Consider the following 21,560-nt stretch of genomic DNA (forward strand, 5'->3'; position numbering starts at 1 on the left):
ATGAGTTATGATTACATGTATTATATAAAGTTTCTTATTTTCTTCTTTCTCTTAATGCTTCTTTTTTTCCTTCTTTGTCTCTTTCTTCTTGACATACCTTTGCCTTGACAGGAGCGCTTGCGGGTTCGGCAGGCACAGGCCCCTCATGTCATTGGAAGTGGCATGGACCAAAGCTTCTGGGCCTTACATGGGTCTCTGCAGAGAATGGGGAGACCCCAAGGAACTCTGTAACCCTAAAATAAATTCAGATTCATTAATGCAGAAACGCAGAAAGCTGTCTTCTATTTCTCAGAAACTTAGATTTTAAAGGAAGTAATTTTCTTATAAAAGTAATATAAATTATTGTAAACAATTTAGAGATTGCAAAATATAAGCCAGAGAAGAAAATAAAACCAGCCATATTCCATCCTCCAGCCATTACCACTGTCCACATTTGGGGGAATCCTTTCTTTTCAGGGCATGGTGGGGGAAGGTGTCTGTGTGTAGTAACTTCATATTATACCTATTTCATTTTTTTCCTTAAGTGACTTTTTCTATTACCCGTATATCATACATATTCTTCTTCTATCATTAAATATTCTCCTATGACATTTCTAAAGGTTGCAGGAAGGCCGGGCGCGGTGGCTCACGCCTGTAATCCTAGCACTCTGGGAGGCTGAGGTGGGCGGATCGTTTGAGCTCAGGAGTTCGAGACCAGCCTGAGCAAGAGCGAGACCCCATCTCTACTAAAAATAGAAAGAAATTATATGGACAGCTAAAAATATATATAGAAAAAATTAGCCGGGCATGGTGGTGCATGCCTGTAGTCCCAGCTACTCGGGAGGCTGAGACAGGAGGATCCCTTGAGCTCAGGAGTTTGAGGTTGCTGTGAGCTAGGCTGACGCCACGGCACTCACTCTAGCCTGGGCAACAGAGTGAGACTCTGTCTCAAAAAAATAAATAAATAAATAAATAAATAAAGGTTGCAGGGTGCTTTGCTTTCTGATACTATTTCTTGTTTAGCCAGTCCCTTCTTATTATCAATAGCCAATTAGGTTGTTTCCAATTTTTTCTAATAAAAAAAAATGCTGCAAAAAATGTCCTTGTAGCTCTGTCTCTGCCCACATCCATGACTCTTTCCTTGGGACAAATCCCCAGGCCTGGAATTGCTGTGCTGACCCAGACAACTGTTGCCAAGCAGTCCCGGGGCCAGGCTGCCCCCAGCTGGGTGAGATGCCTTCTCACACACTCATAAACAAAAACTTGAGGACAAATCAGAAGCTATTGCTCTCCCAAATTGATTTTCTCTTTCCTCTTCCACCATATAGTTTGAAAATAAAGGCTTGGGTAAGATTTCATTGTTTTAATTCTATAGAGAAAGTGATTTGCGGCTCAAAAACCCCTTATGATCACGCATGCGCGGGAAGGACAGCGAGGGAGAGGACCTTCTGGAAAGGCATTCCACGCCGTGGCGCCATGCATGCCTGGCATTTATTTCGCTGATCCTTTGGTCCTCTCTAGAATCTTTTCACCCAAGCAAATGCCCTCGTAAGCCAGGAGAGAAGGTCAGCGAGCTCTTTCCAAGAGGCAGCACTGGAAATCCATGCGGCGAAACGTTCCTTTCCCGGACCACAGAGGCGCTGTGTGGCCTGGGGCAAGTGTCCTCACACTCCTGTGCCCCAACGCTGCCGCCCTGGAGCAGCAGTGGGGTTGCCTGGCAGCCTGCTGGGGGCTCTGCTTCTCGTTTGACAAAGCAAGGTCCCTTCCTGGCGCTGGTGGCCTCTGGGCTCCAGCTGCTATTTGGATTGCTGGAATGTGTGAGGCCTGGGGTGTCCTTGAAGCAGGCAGGACAAATGGGGACACAGCAGCCCCTACCCATCTGGGAGCTGAGGCTCCTTTAATTTGGAGACCTTAAAAGGCTTGCGGGAGCTGGGGCTGGGTTCTTATCTCAGGGCCTGGCCTGTGCTCTGGGCATGCCTTATTTATAGCCCCGCTGGCGCTGGCGAGAGCAGCGCAGCTGGCTGGCAGACGGGCAGACGCACGCTCGGTTGGGGCCGTCCAACCAGGCAGCCTGCCTGCGCCGCAGCTGTCCCTGCTGGTCGGGCTGGAGGGCAGAAGACAGGGCCCTGACGCTGCAGGTAAGGGCTGCGGGTTTCCCGTCCCTTTCTCTCTCCCTTGCCATCCTTCCCAGCCTGTGTCTGCAGCCAGGCCTAGGCACCAGCCGAGTAGGCTTTGTGCCCCGTGCAGAGGGAATGTCCCGCACTGGGAGGCTCTGCCCCTAGCAAAGCCCAAAGAACAAACCAGCCCTCCCCAGAGCTGCTTGCATAGAGAGAACCCGGGGGAGCCCTTGTTCATCTTGCCCTCTCTCAGTGGGAAGCAGTTGTGAACACCGGAAAACTGTTATTTAAAGGGGAAAGAAAAAGAAGAAGAAAAATTATAAAATAAACATTGGAAAGGGGAAAAACCACAGTGCACTTGAACTTTTTCTCCGTGACAAAATTTCCGGATGGCCTGGGGTGAAAAGGCAAATTACTGATGAGTCTGATTACTCTGGGAAAAGTATGTTTATACAAGATGGCTTGTTTCAGAGAGCTGTGGCGTGCTTTAAAAAGGAAATGCATGAACATTTTACTAATTTCCAGAGCAGGGCATTGGCCAAGACACCCAGTCCTGAGTTACACTCTGGCCAACTGTGTAATGATCTCAACATTGATAGAATGCCACATATATAATAATAGATATCATATATACATAAACATCCTCTAAACAGATTGCATGCAAGTCACTTTATCAAGTCTAATCTAAAAAGAAAAAATAAAGTTGTCAGGCCAGTTTTTAAGAAAAATAATTCTGTAGTCCAAAGATAGTATTAACACCTGTTGTTACAAGCTAATGCTATTTTATCTTGTATTTGCTATATGCAAGTTTGTCAATGTTTTATTTATTTCTTGAGGAATACTCTTTGACTTTTGTTTTATTGCTAGACTTTTTTTCTTTTATTGATACATAATATTTTACATATTTATGGGGTACATGTGAGTGTTTGTTACATGTATAGAATGTGTAATGATCACCTCAGGCTATTTGGAGTATCCCAGATGTGCTGTAATAAAGTCTATTATTACATTTTGAGATCCGTCCCACCATACAAAAATTTTTAGCACAAAAGTGGATTAGCTGACTAATCCACTCAAATGATTACATTTTGGAGGCTTTTTCTAATATTTAAGAACTATTTTAATGTATAACTTCCGTGGAGAGTTGCATATTTTCCCACACAGGGGTTCCCTGACTGCTCACTCACCGTCCTGCCTGTCTTTCAGCACATTTCACACTCTCAGATTTCACTGTTCTGTTTAGTGCTGCCAGGGTTCTCTGTCAATTTCAGATCCCTGAGGCCTGGTGGAGTCATGCCTCTCTCTGTATTCCCACAACCTGAAGCACAGGGACCTGCACTGATCTTTAAAATAGTTCATATTTACAATATTTGAAATAAATAAATTTATTAATAAATCAGAGACATTGATTATAAGTCATCTCCTCCCCACTAAAGATGTAATATTGGTAGTGTTTATATTTTCATTTGTTTTTTCTTATGAGACAAATGATGTGTGTTCACCATAGAAAATACCAGAAGAGAGAAAAAATGAAAAACTGTGTGTTGTCCCACTACCCAAAGATAACGGCTCTTAGCATTTTATTGTTTCTCTTAACCATTTATTGATTCTAAGATATCCTTGATTGAAAGACCAACCATCAATTCAATAACAGTTTTAAAGGAGGAAAAAAATCTCACTATGTTGTACAAATTGATATATTTTAAGATGAATCCAAAAACATTACATTGTAGGGGGAACTGTAAATTATAATTAAGGGATATAAAAATCAGGTTATTTGGTCATCTACCTTTTGTTCAATTTATGGTCAATGTCTTTTACTGTCTATTCAAAATCTAATTCTTTGAAAATTGGTGATCTCTATATGACATTATGACCCCTTTCAGTTAGTATATTAAAATATTCACAATAGTTGGATAAATGGGGAGTAAAAAAGCATAAATGGAGATTTAGATAAGACATTTTATTAGAATATAGTGATGTAACATCAGATCAGAGCATGATCTGCTGATTCCTACTCTATTACTGCTCCCTTAGAATCACCAAGAACTCAGTCATCCTGTGCCTTAGTCTTCATGAAACCCCCAAAATTCGTTTTACTGGTCGTTTTCTTCATTACTATTGATCTGTCAGCACTTCATCACTCATTCTCCAATATACTAAAATATGGAGAAAAAAAGAAAGAAACAAACATAAGTTCTGAGTGATTGGACATGTAACAGATATATGTCACAAATATAATTTTTAAAGTGTAAACTAATAAAAATGAAATTAATTTTAACTTTGTGGCAGTTTTTACAATTTGGGGCTTCATTTCAATTTAAAAGATAAATTTTAGAGAGAAGAGGAATAAAAAATCATTTTAACACAGGACTTTTGTTACAGTTAAAAAGTAATGCTGAAAAATTAAACTGAAGTAAACCATATGAAGCCAACAACACATAAAATTCACTCAATGTGTTTCAATAAGGAGGAGCATATAATTATATATCAAGGGGAAAGTGAAAGACTTATATTTTGGTCTTTAAGAAGTAAGTGTTTAGAGCAGATGCAGGGACCAACTGTTTTCATGTTTAGTAAAAGCCACCATAGTGCTTTCTGCCTGGCCTCAGTTCTGGGCAGACAAATCCAGACTAAATGTCAGTTCATGGTTTAATATGAACACAAAATAGAAAATGACATGTTGCTGATTATTCTACTCCAAGTCATATCCTTTGTAGGAAGATAAAATGGATAAGATGAAAGCACAAGGGTTATATGACATTACGTATACATAACAAGATGTAATAACTAAAACTGACCAACAGTGCAATTGTTCAAAAGTTGAGTACAGTTAAATAAATTATGATGTAGCCATGGTATGAAATGTACACAGCCATCAGTGATAAAGTTAGCATAGTTTTTTTTTTTCATTTTTAAAAGTCAGAATACAAAACAATATTCATAATAATTATTTTAACTGAAAAAACATAACAAAATATATAAAATTATTGTTTCTGAGGGATAGATTAGTAGTCATTTTATAGTTTTCTCTGCATTTTGAATAGTTTACTAAATTTTCTACACTGAGACTAATCATGAAAGTTTGGAATTACAAAATTCCATGCAAATATAAAGCTTTCTAAGTATTACCACCAATTATAAAAATGGTAAATAACCAACCAGAATGATTAGCCTCTTAAAAGCAATAGCTAAATTGGGAGGGTGTGGCAGGAGGATTGAGTGAGACCAAGAATTCCAGACCAGCCTGGGCAATATATCGAGACCTTGTCTCAAAAAAAAGAAAGAAAGAAAAAGCTCAAATTTATAGAATGGTCACTATACCCAGGAACTATGTATTAGCTCATTTGACATAGTCCTACAGGCAGGTATTATTATTAATTTTTATTATTATTCCTATTTTCAGATAAGGAAACTGAGGCTTAAAATCGTGTTATCCTCCGCAGAAGGTGCAACCAAGTTAAAGATAAAGCTCCTTTTCTTCAATGACTTTGCTATCTAGTTGGCATTAGACTTGAACAGTCAAAGAGCAAACCTCAGGCCATAGACAGTGGACAGTATCGTTTGAATGGCATAAATGAACGTCATAGGAATTGAGGGCAAAGGAATGAAATACTTGGGATAAAGTTTACGTAAAAAGAGTCATAGAACCCGGAGGAAAGGAGGAATTATCAAAGGCTGGGAACATTGCAGGGGGGGAAGGATAGGAACGTCATGGAGATGGAAAGTGAGGATTCATCATACTGGAAAATGTGCTCAATGTGTTTTATGAGTGGAGAGTAATGACTTAGGGACAAGGGCTGCCTCCCTTCTCTTTGTCTCTTTGGGACATTTCTAAAACCTGTGAACTCAAATAAAATGTAAGCCCCCCAGCTGACTGAATGGACCCCCTCTTGGCCAACGGGACCCCTGAAATACTCTAAAGCTGAGTTGCTGGCCATGAGAAGGGAGGTCAGACATGCCTTCTCATGCTCCCCTCCCTTCTTGGAGACATCCTTTGTAGCTCATTAACACACCTAAGGCCATGCAAGACAAAGCTTATACCACACCTGCAGGTCCTCAGTTTACTTAACAGATCACTTGAGTCTCCACATATGTCCAGTGGCTTGTCTATGACTAGCAGACTTCCTTATCTTAACTTAAAACACTCCAAACCTTTAATCAATTATAAATCAAAGACTCTTTAAACCCACCTATAACTTGTAATCCCTCACTTCAAGATGTCCTGCCTTTTCAGGCCAAACCAATATAAGCTTCCATGTATAGATTTATGACTTTACGTGTAAGTCCTGTCTCCCTCAAATGTACAAAACCAAAGTGTAACCCAACCACAGGGAGACCACTTGCTCAAGGCTTCTTGGGCATTGCTCTCTGGGCCATGGTTACACATATTCAACTCAGAATAAACCTCTTTAAATTATTTTACAGAGTTTGGGTTTTTTTCTGTTGACAAACCCAACATTTTGTAAGAGGAAATAAAGAAGTCTCTTGGCTCTCCGAAGTGAAGGAAGAAAATAGAAAAAAACTTTTTTGTAAAGAATCTGAATTGGGACTAATTTAAATTCTAAATTTACAATAAAACGAAGCTCTGGGTGAGAGAGACAATAGCAGTTGGCACGTGAGTGCTCTCACCATGTGCCTGCCACTGTTGTGAGTGCTGCATGCGCGCACACACGCACACAGGTATACACACACACACACACACGCGTGCACACACACACTTGGGTACAGAGGCAGATGGGGGGAGCTGGATTTGAACGCAGGCTGTGCAGTGCCACCATTAACACAAATCTGACCAGAGACTGCTGGAAATCTCTCCACAATGGAGAAATGACCTCACCTTAAACACGAAAGAGGACTTTCCGCTTATCTTTTATTTTTCTTTTAAATTCTCCCTTTAGTTCCAGCACCTTCTCAAGAGCCTGGGAAGGGTATTCACCACCTTGGTCAGACCCTGACAGCTAGCACAGTGACTTACACACTGCCCACGGCTCGACTCATGAATATTTGCCAAATCAAACTGTTGCGTTTAATTTAGATTTAAGAGTTCTAGGAGTGTCGAGAGCCAAAGGAAGGAGGTAGAGTTTTCCTTGCTGGCTAGTACTTTTCCCTGTCGCAATGCTGGCTGAGGAACAGGTTTGATATTCACTCCCTACCCTTTGATACACAGCACAAGGACATGTTTTTCAAATGGAATTTTGGGGAGGCAATAAATACTAATATTTGATGATAACGTACCCTAAAGGAGTAGATTCTCTGACTTGGAAGTTTCCATTTACCAACCCGCGTGTGCGTGTCTGTGTGTGTCCACATCTGCATGTGTGTCTGTGTGTGTGTGCCCATGTCTGCGTGTGTGTCTGTGTGTGCATGTGTGTGTGTCTGTGTCAGGGGAGGGAAAGAGGATGGAGATGCTGAAAGAAATTCTAAACTCTGCAAATTCCTTTTTGAAAAGCTGTCCAATTTTGTCCAGAAACTTTTAATTAACTTACTAGGATGCAGAAACATTTTGCTCTCTTTAAATATAATTTAGGAAACAAAAAAGCAAGTGAAAGAGAATAGTTTCCTTGCTTCAAAACCCCAAATTTAATTACATTGAATTGAGAATGCATGGCCAAATGTTACACCCTTTGAGTCCCAAAATCAAATGACAGAGGTTAACAAGACTTTCAAATAAGCTAGGTTCAGAGAGAAAATAGTAACATATGTAAGACATAAAGCTGAGATTTGGACAGTGCATGAGACAAACTCCTTTTAGGTACCTCTCTCTCTACTGCAAACTGAAAATGCAAAAATCTTACAAGCAGGTGCATAGGCGGTCAGCCAAGTGGGGGAAGAAATATTCGCAGCCACCATTCCAGCTCTACAAATACTCTCAGGTGGAGAAACTCTGCAGGAAGCAAGAGTGGAATGAGGAGCTTCTAATTAAAACAGCCTTCTCAACAAGTCAGGAGGTTTGGAAATTCATAGAGGCAAGTTCAACACTTTAAATAAGGAAATTTGGATGGAAGGATTGATAAACTCTTCGGCTACCACTACTAAGCAGCAGCGGCAGCAACAATCCTCCACTCTGGCTGTAGATTATTAGGTCTGGCAGGCTCCTGGCGCCCTGCCCCGAGCTGATTCCACTTTTGCATGCAGTGCCTCACTCTTTCCTGGGACGTGTCAGCGAACCTCCACCAGCCGCCAGCCTCAGGCAAGAGACGTCAGGCAGCCCCGGAGGCCAATGTGAGCTCAACTTAACCACAGTGTCTTTTAAAAAATTTGTTCTTGTGGGGGTGAGGAGAAACTTCCCCTTTGCCCCGGAAGGTCCACTGAAAGATCAACTCACAATAAGGCAGATTTAGGAGAGAAAAAGATTTATTTATTGTGCTCACAGGGAGAATCACAGAGTGATCACCCCATATCCCAGTGGGGTCCAGAAGTTTATATACCCTCACTTTGGAGGACAGGGGGAGATGAGGAATAGAGGCAATGCTGTTGAGTGGCAATACATGGTCACCAGGGAGGATGAATAGGGGCGTGGGAGAATGAATGGATGGGGGAAACAGATTGACTTGTAAATGATTCTCTCTGGAAATTAAATTAACCTGAGAGACAGGTATTATATTTAAAATAGTTTGGGCCAAGTCTGGTTGCATTCTTGATCTTCTTTCCTGCAGTAGATGAGGTAACAGGGAGGGGAAGGGAAGTCAGTTGTTCCTTTTGATGAATCTGATTTTACGCAGATAGAGTGAAGGCCCCTTCCCAGGCCTGTTGATCTCTAAGGGCCCTTAATTCAAAATAGTCTTTATATCGAGGAGTCATATTTTTAGGGTGAAATTTCCTGAGCTCCTTCATAATCATATTTGTAACTTAAATTAGATGATGTGTATCCTTTGCCCAAAACTTTCCAATGGCTTCCCAAACCAAAACAAAATCCTAACTCTAACGAGAACCTACAGTGCCCTAGAAGCTCCAGGTCTCAGTAATCTGACCGCATCTCTCCCCTCTCCATCTAGGGGGCTCCACTCACACTGCCTTCCCCAAACTGTGCCAAGCACTGCCCTACCCCAGGGCCTTTGCACTTACTGGTGCCTCTATCAGTCAGGCTCTACCCCAGAATAATCACATGCTTCACTCCTTCCTTCATTCACACCACACCTGAGAGCCACTCCTGAGCACCCCATCTAATGACACTCTTCACCAATCTCTAGCTCCTTACCTGATTTATTCCTTACCCTGATTTACTTTTCTTCAAAGCACTTACTATCTCACACATATACACACCTGCACAAATATATCTGTGTTTGTCTCTCGCCCAGTGATATGTGAGCTCCAATGAAAGAGACTCTATTTTACTCACTGAGACATCCCCAGTACCTACAACAGTGAGTGGGGCCTAGTAGGTAATAAATAAATATCTGTTAAATGACGGTATGAATAATCCATTTTCATATGTTTAATTTGAAGTCTTAGAAATTTCTTAACTACAATTAATACTGTAGGGACAGAAAGGTATGATACCTTTTCTCTCTATCATAAGGGTCACAGCTGACACTTCCATAACAAAAGACAAGTTATCAAGAGAAAAACATAAAAAAATTTATTTCACCAAAGTTTTATGGGACATGGGAGTCTTCAGAAATGAAAGCCAAGGATGCAAGCAAGAGAAAACCATCCATTTTGATGCTTAGATTCAGTGCAGACTGGACAGCCATGTAGAAATGTGACTGGACAAAAAGGGAATGATCTAATGCTAACAATAGACAGAGCGGGCAAACCCAGCAAGGCCTGATGGCTTGGATTCTTGATGGCCTCTGCGTGGCATTCCTTCCTCCCCAGCCCAGGGCAGGACCCTCTGGAATGAGGTCTTGTGATCCACATTCAGACAAAGTGGGTCAGAGAATTTCTTTACAGCCATCTCTTGCACAGAAAGGCAGGGGAAGGTTAGAGTAATATTTCTAGGTTTTATGGCTGACTTTGGGGGTTCCAGTTTCTATGAGCTGCCTTAGGGAAGAGGAATTCTGGTTCCTATGGCCTACCTTGGGGGAGACAGGAGAGCAAGAGGAAGAAGTGCAGGAAAAGGTCAGAGAGAGACTTAGCTTCTGAGCCATTCCAATGTGCTTCGGTTCAGAGAACTCAGCCTGCCAAAGCATGCAAACGGGGATAGCAAGAAATACTTTGGGGCATCTTTTGCTATCACCCCTCACAAAGTGCTCTTGTTAGGACCCAAGTCTATTGTGTCCTGTTCACAACTCAAACCTCATTTTCAGACTTCCACTCCTCTTGCATGTTGTCTAGGAAGGGAAGTGGGAGCTGAGAAGTCAGGCTGCCTGGGCGTGGCTACTAGTTCTGCCACTTACGATGGGCCCCGGCAAGATGTTAACTTTCAGAGCCACATCTTTAAAGTGGGAATATCAACGAAAAAGAACCCAAACTCTGTAAAATATTTTAAAGAGGTTTATTCTGAGCTGAATATGTGTGACCATGGCCCAGAGAGCCAAACCCAAGCAGCCTTGAGCAAGTGGTCTCCCTGAGGTTGGGTTACACTTTGGTTTTATAAATTCGAAGGAGACAGGAATTACATAAGGTCATACATAAAGTCATAAATCTATACAGGGAAGGCATGTATTGGTTTGGCCTGAAAAGAGAGGACATCTTGAAGTAGGGGATTAAAGGTTATAGGTGGGTTTAAAGATTCTTTGATTTGTAATTGATTAAAGAGATGAAGCTTTGTCTAAAGGTTTGGAGCATTTTAAGTTAAGATGAGGAAGTCTGCTAATCATAGACAAGCCACTGGACATATACCGAGACTCAAGTGATCTGTTAAGTAAACTGATGACCTGCAGGTGTGGTTTAAGCTTTGTCTCATACAGCCTTACGCGTGTTAATCAGTTACAAAGGATCGCTGCAAGAAGGGAGGGGGCGTGAAAGGCATGTCTCACCTCCTTTCTCATGGCCAGCAACTCAGCTTTAAGGTATTTCTGGGGTGCCTTTGGCCAAGAGGGGGTCCATTCAGTCAGCTGAGGGACTTAAGATTTTATTTTAGTTCACAGGAATAATACTAATGACTTCTTCAGCCACTTGTAAGGATTCAAGGAAGCAATAACCACAATAGCTATCATTAATTGTGCACAGACTATGGCAGGAAACAAACCTTACTGTGCACTTGACTTGCATCAGGTTTTCCTGCCTTATAACAACTGTGCGGTGCAGGTACTATTATAATTTCTACATTGCAGATCAGGAAACAAAGTGAAATCCAGAAAAGCATCTTAACTAAGGAGATATACCTGCTGTATTAGTTTCCTATTGATGCTATAACAAATTACCACAAACATTGTCTTAAAGCAACTTTAATTTATTATCTTACATTTCTGGAGGTCTGTAGTCTGAAATGGGATCTCACTGTGCTAAAATCAAGATGTCAGCAGGGCTGCATGGGCTCTGGAGGCTCTAGGGGAGAGTCTGTTTCCTCGCCTTTTCCAGCTGCTAGAGGCTGCCTGCATTCCTTGGCTCATGGCCCCTTCCTCCACCTTCAAAGACAGTAGCACAGCATCTTCTAATCTCTCTCTGACCCTGACTCTCCTGCTCCACCTTTCACATATAAGGACACTGGTGACTACGTTGGGAGCTTCCCAGATAATGCAAGATAATCTCTCCATCTTATGGTTCTTAACTTAATCACATCTGCAAAGTCTCTTTTGCCATGTAAGGTGACAGGTTCCAGGGATTAGGAAGTGCATATTCTGGGGGTTGGGGGGGCCATCATTCTGCTACCAGTTACTAAGAGGCAGAACTGAGATTTGAGTCCCAGCTGACTTCTTGACCATCACACTGTACAGTAAAGTCTTTGGTGTTTAGTACATCCTTGTTCCCCTTTGTTGGAATGAAGGGAGGATGGAAAACTTTAAACAGGACAGTTCATTCTCTTCTGCCTTGCTCATCTGCCATCATATTTAGGCTGCCAAAGATTCACAGTTAACTTTAAAAATAGTTTTTATCTTATCAAGGTATGTTTTAAAATCATCAGTCTCACCCCATCCCCAAATATATTATTGACTTTTAAGAAACCGCAGACATTCGATAAAAGTAGGTTGCAAGACAGAAATGAAAGCCGTGCTTGGGCACAGGCCATGACATGCCTCCCATCGTGCAAGCTGCCTGCGCAGAGAGCAGAGCAGCCGTCTAGGGCAGACCTGGACGGGAAGAGGAGCAGGTGAGGAAGAGCCCATTCACGCGTGAGAGGCACCAGGACAGGCTAGGGTCACCTCACTCAGGATGCTCCAGTGGGGCACACGGGGCCCAGAGACAGAGGGGACCGGGGAGGAGGAGGTGACGCAGGCCACAACAGACAGAAGTTCCAGGAACCAGCCCAGCAAGGTGGCAGAGCAAGCAGACACACAAGGAACCGAGGGACTGGACACGCATGGTCATGCATTAGCCACAGGTGGTGCTGTCCACAGGAGGTGGTGGTGGGAGGGCCTCAAAGGCAGGCTGGCAGCCTAGGAGGACCCCAACCTCCCAGAGCCCAAAGGTAGTTCCAAGGCCCATCAAAAGAGCACCCTGGGGACAGAGCTCTGATCCACCAGGGAGGGAGACAAGCAAACAGGGCAGATGCCTCATTTAGGTACAAAACAAGAGGAGCTGCAGGGAGCCCCGAGCTGGAGATGAGCTGCAGTTTAGGGAAGATGAGGTGTTGCAGCTCGGCAAGCCCCTGGCTCCCAAATCTGTATCAGCTTTGCTGTGTCCAGACCTCACCTTTGAGCATACAGGCTGCCGCTACACGTTCACATATACCTGCACCCACCTTGGGATGGTGCAGGGGCTTCCAGGGCTGAAGCATCTAAAAGAGCCTTTGTTCCTCCAGATGGGACAGCCGGAGGGACGCTCTAAGCAGGCTCCTGGAAGAACATGTTATGACCGTGAGTTTTAGCAACAGGAGTACTTACCTGGTAGCCAGTTGCTTTTTTTTTTTTTTTTTTGTAGAAATACTGTCTTGCTCTGTCACCTAGGCTACAGCACAGTGGTGTCATCATAACTCACTGGAGCCTGGATCTCCTGGGCTCAAGTGATCCTCCCGCCTCAGCCACCAAGTAGCTGGGACTATAGGTGCACCAGTGCACCTGGCTAATTTTATTTTTCTGTAGAGACGAGGGTCTCGCTATATTGCCCAGGCTGGTCTCGAATTCCCGGCCTCAAGCGATCCTCCCACCTCAGCCTTCCGAGTTGCTGGGATTACAGGCATGAGCCACTGTACCAGCTCCCAGTTGCATCATTTTGATCCTTCCTTAATCTGAGCATCACAGTATTGGAAATCAGAGGTGTGTATGCACATGGACTGTGTGTTTTTGTGGCACAGCAGTAGGAATAAAGTAGATTGCATGCTGTAGACATACTTTCCTCAGTTAACCATACTTAGGGTGACCGTTGAATATGTGGTCCAAACTGAGGCACTTCTGACAGCACTTTTCACCAATATGTCAGGTCCACAGGTGTAACCAGGCGGGTCCTCAGGGCCCCTGCTGGAGTAGGTCCCATCTCTGGCCCCAAAGCCTCACACACAGGCACCCAGGCCCTGGCAGAGTGGCCTTAGCTGTGAACACAGAGGTCAGAGGGGCCTGTATTTGCAGGTGTTCTTTTTCCTTTCTCCTGGATCCTCACAGTGCCAGGGTGGCTCACGTGCTCCCCTCGCCCCTCTTGCCCCTCTGGGGCATCCTCCTCTCTGCAGATGGCTTCATTTGAATTTTAGAGCCAATGAAATATCTTCCTACTTGATCAGTTTTATAAATGAGCATTTATCCAAAAAGAAAAGGGGGGAAAAAACTCTGAATAGCATAGACCCTCAAGCTCCAAAAGCTTGCCTGCGACCGCGAACATTTCCGTTCCTTTCGTGGGAAAGACAAGACGTGCTGGGGACAGTTTCCTGCAAGGCAGATGGATGATGCGACTCCCTACAGCGGGCCTCCTTCTGAAAGTCAGGGACATGTTTCTCCAGCAGACTTGGAGTTTGAAAGCTGTGGGCACCCAGCCCTCATAGCTCACTTTTCTTTGTGATGTTCAAAATCCAGATGCTTCTCTCCTTCGCTGTCCACTGCCCGAGGCCACGAGAAACTCTCCCTGGTCTGCGTTTCACCGAAACAAAAGCTTTTCCAACTGGGGGTCAGTTTCCTAGTGTATATAGCAGGTTACGAAATGAGTTTTCGTATTGAGACCAGCATATTTGTAACAATAGAATCAAATCAACTAGCATAGAAAAATAATAGAATAAAAAGGAACAGCATGCTTTTCATATTCTTTCCAGAATTCTTTCATGACAGTGTATTTTTCCAGCTCTCTGCACGGGGCGTTTGAAGTGGTGGAGATGTGGAAATGCACTTCCTGGTGTGGGTTGCCACCAGAGTTTCCAACCCCCTGCTATAAACCACACTTGCTGGCTTCCTTTTCCCTTTTGCCTGGCCACAGCGCTAGGGGCAGCTCACTTATTCTTAGGTCCCCTCAGGCAGATGGCTTAGTTTGAACCTTTAGGCTAGAGCCAATGAAATGCCTTCCTACTTGATTAGGTCTGTAAATATGAGTCTTTATTTAAAAAGGAAAAGGAAAGAAGAAAACACCAAAACCTTGCATCGTTCACCAAAGAGTGATAGGGCCAGGTGAGGAGACATCTCTGAGAAGCTTCAAAGCCGCTGTGTTAATGTTTAGCAACTCCACACCTCTCCTGCGGCAGCTGCACCCAGCACTGTTTGTGCCTGAGTGTGGGAGTGCCGGGAGTTTGTGCACGTGTGTTCTCATGTGCCTCTCTTCTGCTGTGCCACAGGATAAGTGGAAAATATCCTGGCCCCCTTCTGCATTGTTTCAGGATCTCCACAGCAGCACGGGGGCTTCCAGCCTCTTCCTGTAATTTGGCAGAAGGTAGACGCAGGAGTGGGGGTCCCACATCAAAGGCTGCCTTTCACGACTGCTGGCTCAGGGCAGGGAGAAGAGGAGACCCTGGTCAGAGCAGAGGGGTGGCCCTAGGCAGGATGTCTGGAAGGAGAGATAAAGAACACTGCAAAGGTATTTTAATAGACACGCTGTTTCCATGCCTTCACATGTGGTTTTCATTCCGTTTTGGGTTACTTTTGACTTGAATTATGGAGCTTGTTTAAGGTAACTTAGATGCAATTACTTTTATACGTAGAAATGAACACTGGCTTTTTCTGGGTAGGGCCGGGGGATGGTAAGTGGCTAAGACAGAAAGCACATTGCCCTTCAGAAAGCTGGAAAATTCTTTTCTTCCCTCTTCCTTGTGGGAGTAGAGAACCTATTTTTCCAAGAGCCCAGAGCACTTTGACAAATGCAAGTGGTAAAATCTCACAACCAGTGCAGAAAGGCAGCCCCCAGTGACGAAATGGTGTGGCCACTACACTGCCAAAGAGGAAGGAAATACCTTTTAACCAGAAGGGCAAGGCATAAAGACAAACATTCCTCCTATTACAGAAATGCGGTGGATTCCTCAACAACTGTGGCCTAAAAAAAGAAAAGCAAGTGTTGTCCATTGAATAGCTAAAAATAATGTTAGAAGTATAAATATGTCCCTGATAGTGTCAGATGTTTCATTGAGGTCTCAGGCAAGTACAGTACTTCCTCTCTTTGTACCTCAATCTCTGCTCCTCTAAAATGCAGACAATTATACTAGTACAGGGTACTGCTAGCGTCTATGAAATAGACTCTGGACATCTTCAGGTGGCTTCCAAGCAACTGAAAGCGGAACTGCAATTTCCAATCATTCTAAAAGCTGCACCTTGCCTTTGATAGAGACATTAGTGCTCTGTTGTCTTTCCTAACATCTGGGTATTACCAGCCTCCATTCTGTGGTAGAATCTAGAAGAATCCTCATTGCTCTGGGGCAAAGACCAGAGAGGAGAAGGAAGGGCTGCCCCAGGGACCTGGCACTTGATGCCACGAGGACTGGGCCCATGCAAACACCCTCAACCTGTTCTTAACTACAGGGGGACTCTGATGGTTTTGCATGTCATCTGATCTGCAGGAAAAGGTAAAAAGTGCTAGAGAAAATCAGTGTTCTGACATTACTGACTGAAGCCTTTACTCTGGTTTCCTAGTTATCTGAGAGACATGGTGCCTATAGAGGGAAAAACATCAGAATAAAAAACAGTGATTCTGGGATTATTTTGGTATCTTGGCCAGTGCAACTCATGGCATAACTGACCAGACGATCATTTTCTCAATCAATCAATAAATAAAATACAGAGTACACAAAAATCAACCTAAAGATGAAATTTGGTGGCAGTATTAAATTGTAGACAGTATTTAATTTTGATTTCTTTCATCTGGAGCATTTTGTTGTCAAAGATAAGTCACATCTGTCAGAACAAAAAAACTGGCAGAAAATTGATTTTCATCATCCTGGCATCTCCAAGTGGCATGCAGTTTGGTTTGCAGATCATGTCTCATCTAGAGCTATAATCCTGTAATGAAAAAGTAAATCAAACCAAGAGGAAACTATAAATCAAAAAGAAAATATTTGTCTTGCATGTGACCAGTTGTTCCCGTCACAGTTTTGCTTCCTTGGTAGTTCTGCCTTATCTGGGAGCACCAACAATCCATCCCCATGGCCCCTGCAGTCCCCAAGCCCTGCACATGACATTCATCTCCATACTCACTCTGCAGCCAAACTGGGAAGCCAGGAACTAGTGAGAGTTCACAGGGAGTAGGACTCCTTGCCATTCTCACCAACACCAGCAACTTGAAAACCCCAAGCAAAAAAAAGCAAACAAGTTACAAACATGAGCAAATCAACACATCTTTAAGCCAAACAGCTATTTCTTACCATGACTTCTCTCTTCTGATCCTCAATGCAGCCCAGATCACTGCTGGGCAGACATCATGTTGGGGGACCTGCAGGTGTGTGTGGGGAAGGGCCGCCCTCCACCCCTCACTGTGACCTTCCTGGGGCTCCTCCTCTGGGCTGTGTGACTAATGCAAACAACTACCCACTGCCAGAGGGGCAAAAAGCTTACTACTGAACTCTGGTCTAAATAGAAAACTAACATGTTGAGGAAATGGAAACACCTTTTCTATTAAATCAAAGAAACAAACCTGGAAAATTGAATCCTAGCGTATTGAGTCCCTAGGACTGTGCTTTGTGATGCCTTTCTCATCATAGAAATGTCTTGATTTGACAGTTACGATATCAATGTCATGAGGGTGGGATACATCTGTCTTGTTGATTGGGAGAACCTCAGGCATCAGGCTTTCTGTAGGGGTGTTGTGAATACTCTACCCAACATCCACTCCCCAGTGACCAGGCTTTTGGATCGCTGGCCTTCGAATCCTGGCTGGTGACTTCAAACAGAGCAGAATGCCACCACAAAGCCCCAGATCACTAGCATCATATCAAATTTATGAGGACTGCGTCCCAGGCTCTCCATGTGAACCTGGCCATTCTTCCAAGCCAATGGCAAGCTGGTGATGGTGGGACAGGGGTTGATCACCAATGGCCAATGATGTAGTCAATCATGCCTACATGGTGACACCTCTATAAGATCCCAAAAGGACAGAGTTCTGATGGGTTTCCAGATAGCTGATCACGTGGAGGTTTCTGGAGGGTGGTCCTGGAGAGGGCACAGAAGCTCCAAGCCCCTTCTCACATGCCCTGCCCTGTGCATCTCTCCCATCTGGCTGTTATCTGTATCCCTCATAGTATCTTTGTCATAGGTGGGTAAACATAAGCAGTGTGTTTCCCTGAGTCCTGTGAGCCACTCTAGCAAATTAATTGAACCCAAAGAGGGAGTCATGGGAGCCCCCAACTAATAGCGTATTGGTCAGAACTGTAGATAACAACCTACTGCTTGTGATTGGCATCTGCTGGGGTAGCAGTCTTGTGGGGCTGAGGCCTTAGCCTGAGGGATCTGACTCTGCCTCCAGGTAGATGGTGTCAGGATTGGATTGATTTAGGGACACCCAGCTGGTGCCTCCCGGAGAATCATCTGCAGAATTGCTGGGTGTGGGGGGAAACCACCACACATCTGGGGTGTGTTGTGAGCGTCTCACAGGAGAAAAACAGTTTGGTTTTCTCCAGTATTTTACAAAGCTCTATAGTAAGTAGCACTTAGCTCGGTTGCTAACTGCTAGAATAGCTCTGGGAACAGGTGCTGTTCCTCTTTTCTTTACAAACGAGTGGAAAATTTCCTTATTCTCCCTAGGGAAAAAAAAAATCAGGCTTTACGCTCTTCTTGATCTTGGAAAATGTTAGGTTTGTTTTTGTCAGGAGGTTGGAGCAAGAGCGAGGAGGGATGGGGAGAGGCTTCGCCTTTCTCTTTCGGCAGTTTATTGCTTGTGCTGGTTGAGAAGGAGAAACTATAAGGATGGGCTTGAGTGCTCAGAAACTGACGACAGTCGAAAGATTCTCTCAGAAAGCTGCCTGGCGGGAAGGAAGGAACCAGGAAACACCAGCGGGTTTGTAGTCAAACGTCCCGATTTCAATCCTGTCTACCTACGCCATTAGCTCTGACTTTGGGCACATTATTCCACCTCTATGGGCCACGTTTCCTTACAGGTAGAACTGAGCTATGTTGCATCCTTTTTTCCCATGAGACATCTTATACGACCATCTCCACACCCTCAACTGCCTTTGACCTTCAGCCTACTGAGATTGGGCTCTGGCCCCCCCACTCACTGAATGCATTTCGGAAGTCACCCACAGACACATTGTTGCCACATCTAATGACTCCTAGCAGCTTTTGGTCTTTACTCCTTGAATGTGTTGGTCCTTGGCTTCACCATCCTGGCTCCTGTTCTCTGTCGTCATCCTTCCTTGAGACGCCCCGTCTCTCTGGACAGCCCCTCCTCAGCCTGCCCCTTGAACCTCAGAGTGTCCTGGAGCTTGACCTTTCACCCACTCCTCGCCATCCCTGTGCTCTCACACGACCTAGCTCACTCTCCTGGTTTATTTATTTGCTTTTTTGCTCAACTGGCTTTTGCCTCCCATTTGTCTAACGACCCCACGTCCATCACCACCAACTCTAAACTTCCCCCTGAATCTCATGTTTGTACAAGGTTGAGACATTTTTCTGTTGGATGACTGTCCCCAAAGTGCTTCTGTTTCAAGAGGTCAAAACTGAATTCATCCTCCGCCACAAACTTGCTTTTTCTATTTTCCTTGTTATGATACTTTTGCTTATCTAAGCCAGGAGCCTGGAATTATCTGAGGCTCATCCTCAGTTATCTAATTTCTACTGAGTTTACATCTTAAAAAAGTCCTGACACTAATATTCTCCCTCCACTCCAATGACCACTGCCCTCGTTCATAACGTGCCTGTTTTTACCAGGAGCAGTGAGGCCACCTCCTGTCGTAGTCTGGGTTTTCCATAGCTGACCTTGACCTAGAGTATTCACTCTGTGCATCTTGTGGGAAGCACCTCTTACATACTGACATCTGCAGACTGGAGTAGAGATACTGGCTTGTAGGATAAGGCTTCCTAGCATGGTACATAAAGTTCTCCCTGGCCTTGCTGGCCCCACCTCCTCTCCAGCCTCTTCCCTGATACAGACCTGGAAGAATTCCAGGGCCTCTGTGTCCCTTTCATGCTATCCATTTGGCTACCTCTTGTACATCTGTTAAAGCTCAGGTCAGGTGGCATCTCTTCCAGGAAGCCTTCCCGGGACACTGTGTTTGTTAGTCAGGGTTCCCCAGAGAAACAGAACCAATAGGATGTATGTGTATGTGTGTGTATGTGCATGTACTTACAGTCATGTGCTGCATAATGACATTTCAGCTGATGACAGACTGCATACATGATAGTGGTCCCATGAGATTATTATACTATATTTTTACTGTACCTTTTCCATGTTCGGATGTGTTTAGATACATAAATACTTGCTGCTGTGTTACAGTTGCCTACGGTATTCAGTACAGTCACATGCTGTACAGGTTTGTGGCCTAGGTGTGACAGGACACACCATATAGACTGGGTGTGTTGTAGGCTGTGCCATCTAGGTTTGTGCCAGTACACTCTGTGATGGTCTCACAGCCAGGAAATCACCTAACGCATTTTCCATTGCATGACTATACACAGAGAGAGAAAGAGAGAGAGAGAGATTTATTATAAGGAACTGTTTCATAAGATTATAGAAGCTGACAAGTCCCAGGATCTGCAAGGTGAGTCAGCAAGCTGGAGATCTGGGAGAGCCAATGGTTTAGCTCCAGTCCTAGCCCAAAGCCCTGACAACCAGGACAGCTGCCATTCCCATCAAAGGCTGGCAGGCTCAGGACCCAGGGAGAGCTGATGTTTCAGTTTGAGTCGGAAGGCAGGACAAAACCAGTGTTCCAATTTGAAGGCTGTCAGGCAGGAAGAATTCTCTCCTACTTGGGGTAGTATCAGTTTTTCCGTCTATTCATGCCTTCAGTGGATTAAACAAGGCACACGCACATTATGGAGGGCAACCTGCATTACTCAGTCTACCAATTAAAATGTTAATTTCATACAAAAACACCCTCACAGACACACCAGAATAATGCGTGACCAAATATCTGGGCACCCTGTAGCCCAGTCACAGTCCGTGATTAACCATCACAGACCTCAGGTCTGTGATGCTAAATGCTTCTCCTGTGCTTCCAACACTTTCTACACATACACTTTCTGCACCTTTTTTTCCCCTATCTTAACTATTTTTAAGTGTACAGTTCAGTAATGTTAAGTATATTCACATCATTGGGCAACCAATCTCCAAAACTTCTTCATCTTGGAAAGCTGGAACTCTGTACCCAATAAACTCCCTCTTCTCTCCTCCTCCCAGCCCCTGGAAACTACCATTCAACTTTCTGTCACTATGTACTTGACTACTCCATGAATTTGTCCTTTTGTTTCTGGCTTATTCCACTTAGCATTATGACCTCAAGGTTCATCCACATTGTAGCATGTGTCAGAATTTCCTTCCATTTAATTGTATTGTATGTGTCTACCCCATTTCGCTTACCCATTCATCTATCCAAGGACACTTGAGTTGCATACACATTTTGACTATTGTGAATAATGCTTCTGTGAACATGTATGTGAAAATATTTCTTTGAGACCTTGCTTTCAATCCTTTTGGATATATGCACAAAAGCGGGGCATACTTTCCATATCTTAACCCTGACCAGAACTCACTGGGATCTCATTTTTCCCCAGGTGGCCTCCTCCCTTCTGGTCACACTGGACTTTAAGCCTTAGAAGGGATGGCCTGAGATTTATTCACCTTGGTGGCATGAATCACTTAGCAAATAACAAGTTCCTGAGCAATAGTTTCCTCCTGGCCACCCTACGCCATTCACTCACTAGGAGACGGACACCACATGAGCTTTTAATGTCAAATAGCCCAAGTGCCAGGATCATTCACAAATTCTTCATTCCAAAGATGAAGATTCTGAGTGAGTAGGAAAAACAGGATTCTAGCCAAAACCAAGAATAAAAGAGAAGTTTATTAAGCTGTGCCTGAAAAGAA

At 44.0% G+C, this 21,560-nt stretch overlaps 1 protein-coding gene across 1 annotated transcript in view; it reads left to right on the forward strand.

The window, feature by feature from the left end:
- The first annotated feature begins 1,994 nt into the window (after nucleotides 1–1,994).
- Nucleotides 1,995–21,560, forward strand: part of FHL2 (four and a half LIM domains 2) — a 67,661-nt gene continuing 48,095 nt past the window's right edge. The window contains exon 1 of the mRNA XM_069494435.1: nucleotides 1,995–2,117. The gene's annotated coding sequence lies outside the window, so the exon portion shown is untranslated. The remainder of the gene's footprint in view (nucleotides 2,118–21,560) is intronic.

Source organism: Eulemur rufifrons, chromosome 19 (genome assembly GCF_041146395.1).
Source record: "Eulemur rufifrons isolate Redbay chromosome 19, OSU_ERuf_1, whole genome shotgun sequence".
NCBI classification, from domain to species: Eukaryota; Metazoa; Chordata; class Mammalia; order Primates; family Lemuridae; genus Eulemur; species Eulemur rufifrons.